The sequence below is a fragment of the Mustela putorius genome, unplaced genomic scaffold (assembly GCF_011764305.1).
Source record: "Mustela putorius furo isolate JIRA1106 unplaced genomic scaffold, ASM1176430v1.1 tig00537227_pilon_pilon_pilon, whole genome shotgun sequence".
In the NCBI taxonomy this organism is placed as follows: domain Eukaryota; kingdom Metazoa; phylum Chordata; class Mammalia; order Carnivora; family Mustelidae; genus Mustela; species Mustela putorius.
In genome coordinates, this window is record NW_025422368.1 from 11757206 (window position 1) to 11771718 (window position 14513).

General features: G+C 34.9%; 1 long non-coding RNA gene across 1 annotated transcript in view; it reads left to right on the forward strand.

Annotated features, from left to right (window-relative positions):
• The window catches only part of LOC106007134, an 87503-nt gene that overhangs the window by 35810 nt on the left and 37180 nt on the right, over positions 1-14513 (forward strand). Inside the window, exon 2 of the long non-coding RNA XR_001181701.2 lies at positions 9160-9204. This is a non-coding gene — a long non-coding RNA (uncharacterized LOC106007134). The remainder of the gene's footprint in view (positions 1-9159; positions 9205-14513) is intronic.

Here is a 14513-nt window from a genome sequence, read left to right on the forward strand (position 1 = left end):
AAGTGACGGGAGCATCTATGTGGCTGTTGGTTAAGCATCTGCCTTCACCTGAGGTCCTGATCCCAGGCTCTTGGGATCGAGCCCTGCATCTGCCATTCCCTGTGCTTTGGCTTTCTCTTGCTCTCTCTCCTGCTCTCTGTCAAATACATAAATAAAATCTTAAAAAAAAAAAAAAGAAAGAAAGAAATATAAATGACTGAAGAAACCTGCAAATTAAATTTTTGTTTCTAATTTGTTTTTAGTTTTCAAAAAAGGAAAAAAATGGTTGAAATTGTAAGTAGAAAAGACTATTTCCAGCTTTTCATTTTCCTATTATTAATGAATACACTTAAACCAAAATTAATTTTAATTAATTCCTTTTCTAATCTGCAATGCTGTTTCCAAACATGCCCATACTTTTTGACCTCAGGAATCTGTTTTCAGCTGTTTCTACTTCTGTTATTCATTGAATGTGTATAAACCACAGTTAATGCTGCGTCTTTCCCTGCTCACTGTCAGTATTGTTTGTGCTCCTTCTAACTGCCTTACCGGGATGGCTTCTTTTCTCACCATCCTCTAACCCGTCCCTCTCCCAGTCACCTCTCCCATGTACCAAATAGGTCACAGCATGCTGTGTTTTAAAACAACATTGGTAATATAAACAATGCATGGGAGGAGGAGAGATCTGGCCTGAAGTCCTGACTCTATCAGTGCATGTCCCTTAACTTCCGTGTCTTCACTGGAAACATGGAAATAAAAGTTGGGTAAAGTGGAAAATTTTCTAAGACAATATATTACTAAAGCTGACTCTAGGAAAGGAAGAAAATTGAAAAACTCATTTTAACAAGGGGGAAAAGGTGGGGGGGTGGTTTCATGGGGCAACCCACCTAAAGCACCAGATTCAGATGACTTTATAGGTTTTATAGGGTAGTTCAACTAAAACTGTATTTATTTATTTATTTATTTATTTATTTTTAGATTTTATTTGACAGACAGAGATCACAAGTAGGCAGAGAGGCAGAGGGGGAAGCAGGCTCCTTGCTGAGCAGAGAGCCCGATGTGGGGCTCAATCCCAGGACTCTGAGATCATGACCTGAGCCGAAAGCAGAGGCTTTAACCCACTGAGCCACCCAGGCGCCCCTCAACTAAACCTTTAAAAGGCAGTTAATTCCATGCTATTTTAACTCTTTTAGAACATATAAGAGGAAGGAAAATGACCCCAAGTTTGATACAGACTGTGTAAAACAAATTTACAAGTCAATATCATTTTGAATATAGATTCTAATATCCAAAAAGGAGACTCCTTAAGCATATTAAAAGAATAACATACCAGGAACATGAGGAATTATTACAGGAAAGTAAGGATGGCTTAGTGATGAGAAACCTATTAATATAATCCATCAAATAAATATATCTAAAAAGAAATTACTTGTAATACTAAAAGATCAACATCTTATATGATAGAATTTTTGAAAAAAACCCCAGTAGAATAAGACTAAACTAAATACAGTAAACATGACAAAATATATCTTCATGAACTTTTCACTAAAGTCAGGAACAAGATAAGGATGTCCACCATCACCTCTATTATTTAACATTTTACTGGAGATAATAGCCAAGATAAAGACAAGAGAAAAAATTTCGAAGTAAACAAATTTTCATGGAAGAGATAAAACTCTTATTATTTGCAGATGTGATATATACAGAAGTCAAAGGTGGTCAAATTTAGAAAGCTCGTGAAATGGAAAATAAAATGAAATGCAGATATTAACTGTTGGTATATACAATATAAAATCCAACCAAAATGGAAGATAGTGGGTATAGCATTCCAGTTTTGCAAGGTGAAAATGTTCTAGACATGTATTGCAGAACAATGTGAATATACTTAACACTATATTTGTATATTTGAGATATATATATATATATATATATATGCTTCAAATGAAAGTATAGGTAATATGTTTGTAAAAGCAATCCTTAGAAAAATAATGTACATATATATGAAAATAACTACAAAATGCTATTTAAAGATATAGAAGATTTGGGAAAATAGAAAAACCATGTTTGGATATCCTATACTTGTCATTTCTCTCTATATTACTTTATACATTTAAGTAATTACTATATTGATTTTTCCCAGGTTTATTGAGGTATAATTAACAAATTGTATATATATTTAATGTATACATTTTGATTTGATCTACATTGTGAAACAATTAGCCACAATTTAATTAACACCTCCAGTACCTTATGTATTTACCATTTTTTTTGTGGTAAGAACTAAAGGTCTACTCTTAGCAAATTTCAAGTATGAAATACAGTATTAACTATCGTCACCATGCTGTACATTAGATCCTCAAAATGTATTCATCTTAAAACTAAAAATTTATAACCTTTGACCAATACTTCCCCATTTTCCAGCCCCTGCCAACCACCATCCTACTCTGTTTCTATGACCAGCTTTTTTTTAGATTCCACATATGAGTAAGATCATACAGTATGTCAGACTTATTTCACTTAGCATGATGTTGTCCAGATGCACCCATGGTGTTGCAGATGTCACGATTTCCTTCTTCTTTGTGGCTGAATAATATTCCATTGTATATTCAGACATATACACCATATTTTCTTAATCCATTCATTGTTGACACTTAGGTTTCCATATCTTGGCTATTGTGAATAATGACAATGGATCCAGAAATGGAACAAAATTAAGTTGGATCTATATATCACAATACACAGTAGGAATAACTGCAAATGACATCATAATGAGAGTATTAGAAATATCTGAGAATTCCTTTATAACCCTATAATGAAGACAGGCTTCCTACCTCTGATTCAAAATCCAAATGTCAGAAAAGAAGAGACTGTCAAATTCAAATACATAAAAATAAAAATGTGTAGGGGAGGAAACACCAGAAACAAATGATAACCTGAGAAATAATACTTGCAACCCATATTACTGAAAAAAAGCTAGTTTCCATATTTGAAGAACTCTAAAAATCTATGAAGAAAAATACTAATTGCTGCCCCCAAAAGACAGAAAATATGGACATCCAAAACAGATGGCTTTAAGTTTGGTGAAAAGAGATCCAATATCACTCATAAGAGGATGGGAATTAAAATTATAATGAAGTATATATTAATTTTTTATCTAGACCAAAATCCCAAAGTCAACCTCATACTCTGATAATAAAATGGTGGGGAAAGAGGCCCGTTGTACTTCTGAAGAAAGTGTAAATAAATTAGCTCAACTCCAATGAAGGACAATTTGACAATATTAATAGACATTAAAATTGCATATATTCTTTAGCTCCAAAGTTCTATTTGAATATTTGGACTATTAATGTACTTAAACAATGACAAAATGATGCAATAACTATGTTATTCTCTGCAATAACTGTAAAGCCTAGAATCCACCTATGTGTCCATATATAGCTCAGAAAGAATTCCTTTCCTTTGCAAGATGAAGATCTATTTTACCAAGAAGGCACAGATGATTTGGTTGGGACAATCGGCTTATTTCTATTCAACTAAACAGGAGCAGAAAGGAGGAGGGGGTGTCTTTGTTTTTCTCCTTTTTTCCTTCAAATGCTCATTTGCTCCCCTTCCATGAAACTTGTATCCAGATCCTGGTGTTCTGTCTTCCCTTGAAAGTCTTCTCATCTCTTACTAATAACTTTGATTTGGACCTGGTCTTACTGGACCAAAAGGATCGCAGTGTTATCAACACCAAGCTCATAAGGGAAGAACCGTAATTTATACGTACACGAGCATCTTCAGTGCATATTATTGGCTCTTGATAAAAGGCAAATAGTAATGATGAACCTTGAAATGCGCCTTTCCAAGATACCAGCCAACAAACTGCATGAGCCATTTTGAAAACAGATTCAAAGGAAGATGTCCTGAACTTTCATTTCCCATCTGCTGGGTTTCTTTGAAGTGGGAGTTAACCCTGACATGAAACAGCTCCAGAAACTGAGCCATACCCAGTTGTTTTTGGCCTGATAATTCAACTCCCAGTGATGACTCCCACACACAACTGGGTGTCTTTGATGACTCTGTCTTCTCTTCTCAGAGATAGGCTTCTTAGACATGTGTGTTTCCTATACTCTGCATTAAAGCTTTTGGGGAAGAAGAAAATAATAGCTTCATTTAATGAATAAAATCAAATTATCTGCAAACATGAGCCCTTTTTGAATAGAACCTTACCTCCTTTATTCTTGTTTGTACTCCAGCTCTTTCAATTCAGAGTCTGCTAGTCAGCGGAAATAGAGCACTCATCTCCTGTCTGGCAAAAAGCTGAAGGAAGATGTAGGAATAACCCAGGAAGTTGTTTTTCATTTTTTTGAGGACAAAATAGAAAAAAAATTGTTTTTTTCATAAACATCATGGAATTTGCTTAAAAAGTCTTTGCAACTAAAGCCTTTTTTAGTTTTGTAGCTTTGTTGAGGACTGAGGTGGGGATAGAGTACAAATTTGAGAAGAATCTCAAACCTCACCTCCTTTTATTGCCACACACTAGACTCTAAAAATTCCAACCACCTCCTGCTTGGAAAAAACTAATCCTTAAAAAGCAAAACATGATCCTTACAGAAGATCCACATTCTGTAAATTATTTTAAATCGGGGTCAAAGTGATTTCCCCTTGGAGAACTACACTACTCCTTTTGAAATCACTTTTTATTTTCATCCGCTTTATTAAGTAGTTCATTTTTAAAACAAAAAGTCGATAACAGGAAGCTTCTATATTATATTTCTGCCATACACACTCTGTCTTCCTATTACAGTCTAAAATGTATAAAATAGATGTATTATTTTTATTATATGCTTTTTTTTTTACAACCATGTTGAATTTATGGAGCTTTCCTTTTATGTATATGCTTTGTTTTATTTGACAATAAGCCTAAAAATTCCCTATAATTTTTTAGTGAAGAAATTCAGTTTCTCAAGATAGAGGTCCTATATAGTCAAATAAATAGTCTAGAGGTCCTGTAAAATCTCCACAAATGCTCTAGTTCTCTATTATTCTGTGTCCTTGGCCACTAAACCAGAATAAATATTTAAAAGATTCTTCTTGCAAATGGAATTAATGTGTCAGATTTTTACATGACTCTCTATATCGACATATTGTTATATACTTACTAATATTTAGCTATGGGATGCACACCCTTATTCTCTACTCAATCTGATGTATTTTCTGTTTGTTTCCCTCCAAAGATGACAGGCCCCTGGGGTCAAAAGTTCATGTCTTCTGCTTCTATCTCTTAGAGAACATGATACAGTGTTGAATAGTAGACACTGAGTAAATACAGGGTCACAGTCCCCCTACCCACTTCCTAATTCTGCCCTTCACTACCATTCAGGTTCCCTGACGATAAAATGGGAATGCTTTTCCATTGCATAGGGTTGATAAGACAATGTATGTAAAAGGACTTCATGGACTGTAAAGCTCTCCACAAATATTTGGCTGACCCAGAAAGGTTGAGTAGCACTCAGCTAGATGAAAGCTTTGGAGAAGCAGAGGAGAGTCTGGGCAACACATAAAAGAGAGGGACGTGACCAATCTCAGCTCTAAGGCCTCAGTGTTTCCTGGCCAGTTCTTTCAGGGCTGAGTCACTGATGTTCATGCTGCTCCTCTGGCTTCTGCTTGGAATAACATCCCTTTGTCTCCCTAGGCCAAAGCTATCAGCAGGTTTCTGTCAAATAAATAGATCAGTCTCCCGATCCCAGAAAGCTGTCAGGCTCCATACTTTGCAACCATCTGTGTGTCCTTCATGCCTTTTCTTCTTCCTCCTGCTCATGCAGGACTGTTCATAGCCATTTCTTCCTTTCCAGGTTCATAGTTACCATCTTAGTCCAAGCTCTTGTTACTTCAAATAGAGAATGGGAGAGATGCCAGAGCATTGGAAATAGGCAAATGTCCTCCTCCAAAAATAATAGTTTGGTGATTTCACTGTCAACCTCACCCCCAGAGTTTGGAATTTATTATTAAAAATTAGTAAGCATCAGAAGGAGATAGGATCTTAATTACTGCCTAGCAATATTAGACAGCAATAATGCAGTGGGTACTTTGTGTGTGAATTCAACATTTGACAGAACTCATTCTCTCAAAGCATGTGAATTAAGCATCTGCATGTGTTGGAATTACATGGAGGTCAGTACTTACATTCATCAGACATAATAGGTCTGTACCTATAGGTCTGTAATCTGTACCATTTTACACATATGTAGCTATTTCTAGAGAGATAAATAATCTGAATAGGCTTCTGAATGTTTTTGACATTCATCCATTTAGTTGGGCATAGCTGTAGTTTTAAAAATTCTACTTATAATGACTGAGTTCTTATAATTATCCATTTTCCTGTTGATCAATATTTAAACTGTTTCAAGTTTTAGGTTACTGTCAATAGGGCTTCTATGAATATTCTTGATTCCCATTGGATCAATATTTAGATGTGGAATTCCCAGGTTATCTTATTTAATTTTACAAGAATCTGTTAAACAGGATTCCAAGGTGGTTGCACCCTTGCATATGCCACTAGCAATATGAGTTTCCAGATGCTCCAAGTCCTCAGAAATATTGTTATTGTCAGTTGTCTCAGCTCAAGCTGCTTTTATTTAAAAAAGAAATACCATCAACTCAGGGGCTTTAATAGATATTTAATTCTTATTTAAATAAAGGATATTTTTATTTCTCTCATCCTACTAGCTTCCACATTTAAAGGTATTGCCTCTTTTTTCTTTTAATCTCGCAGTAGAAATGTTGACATCTATAGTTGATGAAGACTAAAAAATTAGTGTATTTAACTAGAATACTTTAGTGCAATTACTTCCTTCCTGATTTAATAGAATATTTAATATTTTTATTTTTAATGGTATGATTAATTCAATGTTACTATTGTTGCCTTATATATTCATTTTTATTTGTTTAGATTTATCCACGTGTTTAATATTTTCTTTGTTCTTAGAAATTTCTTCTGAAATAGAAGAAATCATTTAGGTCTATATTTTGATCATTAACAGGTTATGTTTTTCATATCCTTGAAAATGTTTTGATATTTTACTTACTATTAAAATATAGAGTTGCTAAGCTTTGAATTCTGGGTTTTTTATTTAAACATATCATTCCAGTGCTTTCTGTCTTCCATCTTTGCTACTGGGAAATCAGCTGCCAATCTAATTGGGATTTTTTTTTTTTTTTTTTTTAAGATAACTCTTTTCTGAGGGTGTCTGGGTGGCTCAGTCCATTAAGCATCTGCCTTTGGCTTGGGTCATGATCCTGGGGTCCTAGAATCAAGCCCTGCATCAAGTCCCCCATGGGGGGGGGGTTCCTGCTCAGCAGGGAGTTTGCTTCTCCCTTTCTCTCTGTGTGCTCTCTCTTAAAAAAATTAAAAAAGAAAAAAAAAAACTTTTCTGTCTTCTTTAGAGTGACACTATTTTTGATGTATTGTACTTTCACTATGATATTTCCAGATGTGAATTTTTATTTATACCTCCTGTTTGAATTCTTAGGGCTTCTTGAATCTAAGGATCCTTGCCTTTATCAGTTCTGAATAAAATTTCCACCATTTTTCTTTTACATATTTCCTCTTTCAACTCTTTCTCTTCCATGTTCATAAATCATTCTTTCATATTTCCCTTTTTTTTAAAAAAGATTTATTTATTTATTTATTTGACACAGAGAGATCACAAGTAGGCAGAGAGGCAGGCAGAGAGAGAGAGGAGGAAGCAGGCTCCCTGCTGAGCAGAGAGCCCGATGCGGGACTCAATCCCAGGACCCTGAGATCACGACCCGAGCCGAAGGCAGCGGCCTAACCCACTGAGCCACCCAGGCGCCCTCATATTTCCCTTATTTTAACTTTGCTGAATTCTGACAAATTTCGTGGGATGGTATGGTTCACTAATTTTGTTATACTGCAGTTATACTTAACCCATCATCTATGTTTTTGGCTTAACTATATATTTTTATTTTTAGGACATTTTTTAGGTTCTTTTTATAAATTCTGCTTATTTTTGTAAACTTTTCTTGCTCATATTTTTATTTCCTTCTTTTGTTAAATGTATAAAGCATAATTATTTTGCATGTTATAACTGATAATTTCAACACTGCAAGAGTACTTTGGGAGTTGGTATTTTGCAAGAATTTTTTGAAAAGTGAATTGAATAACACTTCCTCCACAAACTACATTTGTTTTTACTATGTACTAAAGAGCTAGATATGCTTGATGTTTTTTGATTCATGTATTTAAATTATGCAGATTATACTGATTCAGGCATTAAACCCATACAAAGTAAGCCAGTGGTCCTGTAATTAATTGATTGGAAGACTTTCAATTTTCTAAATTATTTATTTGATGTGAGGGAGAGAGGGACAGAGAGAGCACAAGCAGGGGGAGCAGCAGAGGGAGAGGGAAAAGCAGGGTTCCCACTGAGCAAGGAGCCTGATTCAGGGCTCTGTCCTAGGGACCCTTGGATCATGACCTGAGCTGAGGGCACTTAACTGATTGAGCCACCAGGTGCCCTGAAGACTTTTCTTAATTGCTACCTAGAGTGAAGGATGAGAGAGGCAATTTTTCTTGTAGTTTTCTGTTTTAGCTCACTACTTCATTGAAGGTGGAGCGTCTCTTGGCCCACCTACATGCAAGATGTTTTCCGTAAGGCTCCTGGAGATCAGTCTCTACGCTCCATTAATTTATCTAGGCACTAAGAATAATTCAAAGTTTTGACCCCAGAATGCTTTGCTCTAGACTAATATATCCAAAAGTTTTAGAGCCTTCTTATCTTTTTGCAGTTTTATTCTTGTTTTGATCCTGGCACTGGCACATTTTTTATCTCACAAAGTTGTTTATTCATGTGAAAGTATGGATTTTTCAAACACTTTTATGTGTTTACAGCAGGAGGTTTTCAGTGTCTCTGGTTTGCCTTACTGCCAGTAATAGAAGTCTGAACTGAAGAATACTTTCCATATTTCAGATACAATATATTGGTCAGTTTAAGTATCTAACTTCTCTCCAAGATTGCCATTTTGCTTTCTTTATAATAATTGTAATGTATCCAGTTTTATTTTTAATCATTCAAGCTTTTGGATCATGATTAAAACATAATTTCCTAACATAAGTTTATAAAGAAATTTTTATATATATTGTCCTAAAAATATTAAAATTTTTTTTTCTTCAAGTTGGTCCTCATTCCAACTGGAACTGACTTCTGTGTATGAAATAAGGTAAGAACATTATCTTTCCATATAAATAACCAATTACCAAGTCCCAGTCATTGAATAGTTCATCATTTTCTCATTTGGCCATGTAAGTTTTCATATATATGTAAATTTTTATTAGAGATGGGCTTTCAACTGATGACTAAATATATTTAATGGTTATTGTTCTGGGTTTTTTATTTCTTCCCACATTAATTTTGTGCCTTTTAATTTTATTGGAAAATTGTCTATCCCTTTAAAGGATATATTAGCATAAAGTTTATAGTGATTTGTTAGGACTTTTTAAATTTTTTGTATTGTTTCCAGAATTGCCAGGGTTTCTCTCCTTTTTGAATCCTGGTATATCTTCCTCTTCTTAGATTTAATCTAACACTGCTCTGGCTTTGGAACAGTACCTTCAAGTTTAAACTGAGTGGATCATTTTAACCTGAACTTCTTACCTTTAAAAAAAATTGTACATCTTTATTGTTGGTAGAGAAATGCTTTCTTGGTACCATAATTTGCATTCCCTTGGCTATTAATGAAGGTGAATCTTTTCTTTCTTGTATGTATCACTTTCTTGAACTTCTGCTCAGGTTCTTTGTCCCATCTCCTCACTATTTTTTTATTAACATCTTGGTATTTTTCTCATGAATTAATATAAATATATTAATCCTTTATCAAATTTGAATGATTATTTTCCCTAGATATTTGCTTAATTATGTCTTTAATTGTACTCTGTACTTTTTTATTTGTATTTTATTCTTTCTTTGCATATGTGTGTGTGTGTGATTATATATGTGTATGTGTATACCTTACTACTGACTGTGGAATATGTCTAGAAATGGATGAACTCCTTTCCTCAGGCTACAGACTGTTTTGAAAGGACTTTAGAGTTCTATAAACTGAACCACATAAAATTTTCATTTAAACTTTCTCTGAAAAGGTATTAAGAGGGTATGATAACATTAAGGGTTTATGTTACTATATTACATAATATATGATATATATGTGTGTATGTATGTGTGTGTGTGTGTGTGTGTGTGTATATATACATTTGATATGCCAGTTGATTTTGCTGAAGCTGCTATATAATAATGAATATTTCCTAATGGGGAAACAATGACAAGAGTGTTCACTTCATAATTATTTTCTTTTGAAAAAAATTACAAATGTACAATAAGATGACTTTGATTGCAAAGGAAAATGTCAGAAGTGACATTTCAACATTTCAGTGTACTAATGATCTCAACTAAAAGAAATGCAAATCAACCAAAGCTACTTCTTCAAGCCCAAATTTTCAGGGGCTCACAACTGGAGGAATAAACAATTAAAATGTTAAAATTATTCACTCTTAACATACTATTATGATCCCTAAATATCAGGCAAACCGTGTTGATTGGACCCTGACAGAATGGACAAAAGTGCCATTTAGTTGGCAATACAACATTATCAACAAACTAAAAAAAAGGCATTCCAGAATGTCAGATTGGGAGAGTGAAAGGGGATGGGAGAGGTTTGTGTGTAAAGCCAAAGTGGGTTTGTATGAAAACTATAGCACTGACCCAGTTAAGGAATCAGTTTAAATAGAATTAATCATGATACATTACAGACTAATCAATGTATTTCATATTTTCACTTCTATCTCATCATAAACCACTTACCTTGACCCCTGAAAGCATTCTTTTAGCAAGACTGCCTCATAGAAGAAGCTGTTTAGGTTAGATGAGACTTGATACTTCAGAGAATTCAAAGGAAGATGTTCTGCTCTTTTGATCCACAATTTAATTGAAACACAGAAGTACTTAACCTTGAAATACTATGCCTTGCATTTGTCCATGTCACCATCTGTAATCAATCATATCAATGTAGTTAATTCAGCAGTTCCCAAAATATTTTTGCTGAGTTTGAAACCCTGTGATTTTTCCATAAGAAAGTTTGAAATTAGATATACACACATATATATACATATACATGTATATATGTTATAGCTCAATTTATCTATAACAGTTTTGAAAATATTTGTTTGGATTTTTCTACTCTGAAGTATCAGATTAGAAAGTTGATATAAAAGCAAAAATTATAGATAACAACTGAAAGGAAATTTTGAGTGCTTTATCTTAGATTGCCACCTAGCACAGGCAGTGGTAATTCTAATAAATTATCAAGACCACCCCCCTCCTTGTTTAAAAGATTTTCAACTGTTTGTCTCCAATATAAACTGTCCTCCACATCATCTGTTCTTCTTTTGTGTAATTTATTCATTCATTCATTTCCTGTATACCGGCACCAATGCTAGAGATTATATGATAAAGAGAAACCATTTCTGCTCTCATGAAGTTTACAGGCTTGTGGGAACACCATCATAGATCAAATAATCAGGGTAATGAGTATGTAATTACAAACGGAGGTAAATGCTCTGAAGGAAAGGAACAAGATTCTAGGAGAACATAAAACAAGGAGGTGTAGACTGGCAAGGAAAGGAGGGTTTCTCGGGAATGGGACCCTTGAGCTGGAGGTAACTGGGAGAAGGAAGGGGAGCATTCCAGACAGAGGAAACAGGGCATGAGGACCATGTAACCAGAGGAAGCCCAAAGCCATTCTTCGACTTTTCTCCCTCCGGATCCCGAGGGCTGGTGGATTAGAGCCAAAGGAGAGTGCTTTGCCAATGCTGTTGCTTCTATTTAGGGTTTAAGGCTGAATCCATGACAAGGAAATTTCTGGTTGGGGTGTGACAGGTTGAATTGCCCTTGGCCTGGGACTCATAGCCTGAACTCTTCTCCCAAAACACACCAGGAGGGACATGAACTTTGGCCCTTGTCTAATATGAATAACTCATATGTAAACAACAGTAATTGAACACTATGTGATGCCTGAAACAAAATTATTGAAAAAGAACAAAAACTTTAAGTATGCATGAAAAGGACATTAGCAATCTGAAGGAGCCCTTGAATACAACTGTTAATGTTTTTTACAGACTTCTCCACCTTTATAAGGCTATCCTAGCCTTATAAAGGCTTATTCTAAGCCTTCCCCCATTATATCTTGTCTAAAGATACCTTGTCTAAAGAACTTAGAGACTGATATCCTTATGACTTGTATCTTATTTATGTTGGTCACTAGAAGAATCCTAGGACTCTCAGTTTATTCCACATCTCCCATAGTTTATATCTCCTTAAGCTCTGACCCATTTCCTACCATTTCCTAAAGTCCTGAAGCCCTTCCCCTGGGCCCTGAAGATGTCACAATCAGTCATCAGCAAATCATTCTTATCCTTGACCTTTTAGCTATACCTTTCCTTCACCTTCAGGCTTTAATTAAAATCTGGGTCTCCTTTGAGGACACTGTCCCAAAGCTTTTTCACTGGTGGTTCTCTTCTTTCTCATACCCCTCTTACTTCTATATGTGGAGATACTGTAGCTGTCTTCCTAACATTTCATTGTTGCTTCTAGTTACCGGTCTCTTTCCATTCCTCAAATACTTTCAGCTTCGACTCTCAGGTCAACCCTTTATCTCGTTTTGCTGTAGTCATCTCCCACCCCTGTCATGCCTTGAAGCTTTAGCTCCCAGACCCTTCCCTTTTATTCAACATTACCGCTGCAATATGCACCTGGAGGATATTTATGACAGTTGGCCTTCCAGAACCAAGACTGCTTCTCTTCGGATAAGGAGGGTGTCCTCCCTCCACCTCTATGCTCACTGCTGGCAGTATTCTCTAGATCTTGTCATCATTGATAACTACAACCACTCTAATTTCAGTTATAAGCATCCTATTTCCAAACCAAGCCATAAATTTCACTCTTTCCAGTCAGCCCAATTTCCAAGTTTCTTCAACTCATCAACCTTACAAGGAACTACTACCCATTTTTCTACCACATTTTCATCTGCCCTGTATGCACCTTACACCCTCATTTCTTTATTTAATAAGTTTGAATGTCAAAGAAATATAGGATTAATAAAACCATGCAATATACAAAATTGTTTACTAAGTACCTCCTGAGTTCAAAAAGAACATAAGGAAAATTACAAAATACATAAAATCAAATGACAGTATCCATCATACCTTTCTAAGTATGTTGGATTCAAATTAAAACTCTATCTACATTTAAATACACTACAGCATTTAAATATATCAGGAAATAAAAGTTAAAACAAGTAAATCAACTCAAGAAGTTGTGAAGAGGCAGTACAAACATAAGGAAACAAAGAAAATAAATATATAGGCTAAAATAAAAACATATGCTAATATAAACAAATGCTGGCTCACTGAAAGTTTATTAAGATCGACCTTTGGCAAAACTGATAAAGAAAATTATAAGGTAAAATACAGAATGAAAAGGCAGAAACAACCACAGACACAATACAAATTAAAAATGGTGAGAGTATTCTGAATAACTACCTAATCAATGTGATACTCAGATGAAATGGATACATTTCAAAGTTAAATGAAATGGGTCAATTTGTAGAAAATTGTCAACATGCCAAAAGTGGCATAGGAGGTTCTCCAGTAGCTAATTAACATTAGCAAAGGCAAGTGTAGAGCATATTTCTCTAGGAGGTTTATTTGCTGGTCAGAAGAATTAGTAAAAGTTGGGGCATCTGGTTGGCTCAGTCAGTTCAGTTAAGCATCCAGCTCTTGATTTCAGTTCCGGTCATGATCTCAGGGTTATGAGATCAAGCCCAGCATTGGGCTCTTTTCACTGGGTGTGAAGCCTGCTTAAGATTCTCTCTCTCTATCTGCCCCTCCCCATTCCCTCTCTTAAAAGAAACATAAGTAAACATTGCTGTAAAGAAGAATTGGTCTTTATAATTTAAGTAAAGCTGACATGAGGTTATAGCAAAAGCAGGAGAAAGAAGAGAAGGAAGAGGACAGAGCAAAGTCCAAAGACACTGAAATGGTAATAAAAAATCTCTGCTCCCAGGAAGCTTCAGTCCCAGATGGTTTTGTAGGTACTTTCTATCAAACTTGTAAGGAAGACTTAGTCCTGTTTTGTAAAAATTTATTTCAGAAAAAAAGTAAGAGTGAAAGCCTATGTAGTTCATTTTATCAGACTAGCATAACTTATACAATGGGATAAAAACAATAAAAGTAACAGAAGATAAAGGTTAATTTCACTTATGAACATTGATGACCTAGGAATAGTCTTACCCAAAGAGGTGAAAGACCTATACTCTGAAAACTATAAAACACTGACGGAAGAAATTGAAGACAATACCAACAAAAGGCAAGATATTCCATACTCGTGGACTGGAAGAATTGAAATTAACAAAATGTCCATATCACACAAAGCAATCTACAGATTCAGTGCAATCCCTATCAAAATACCAAGAGCATT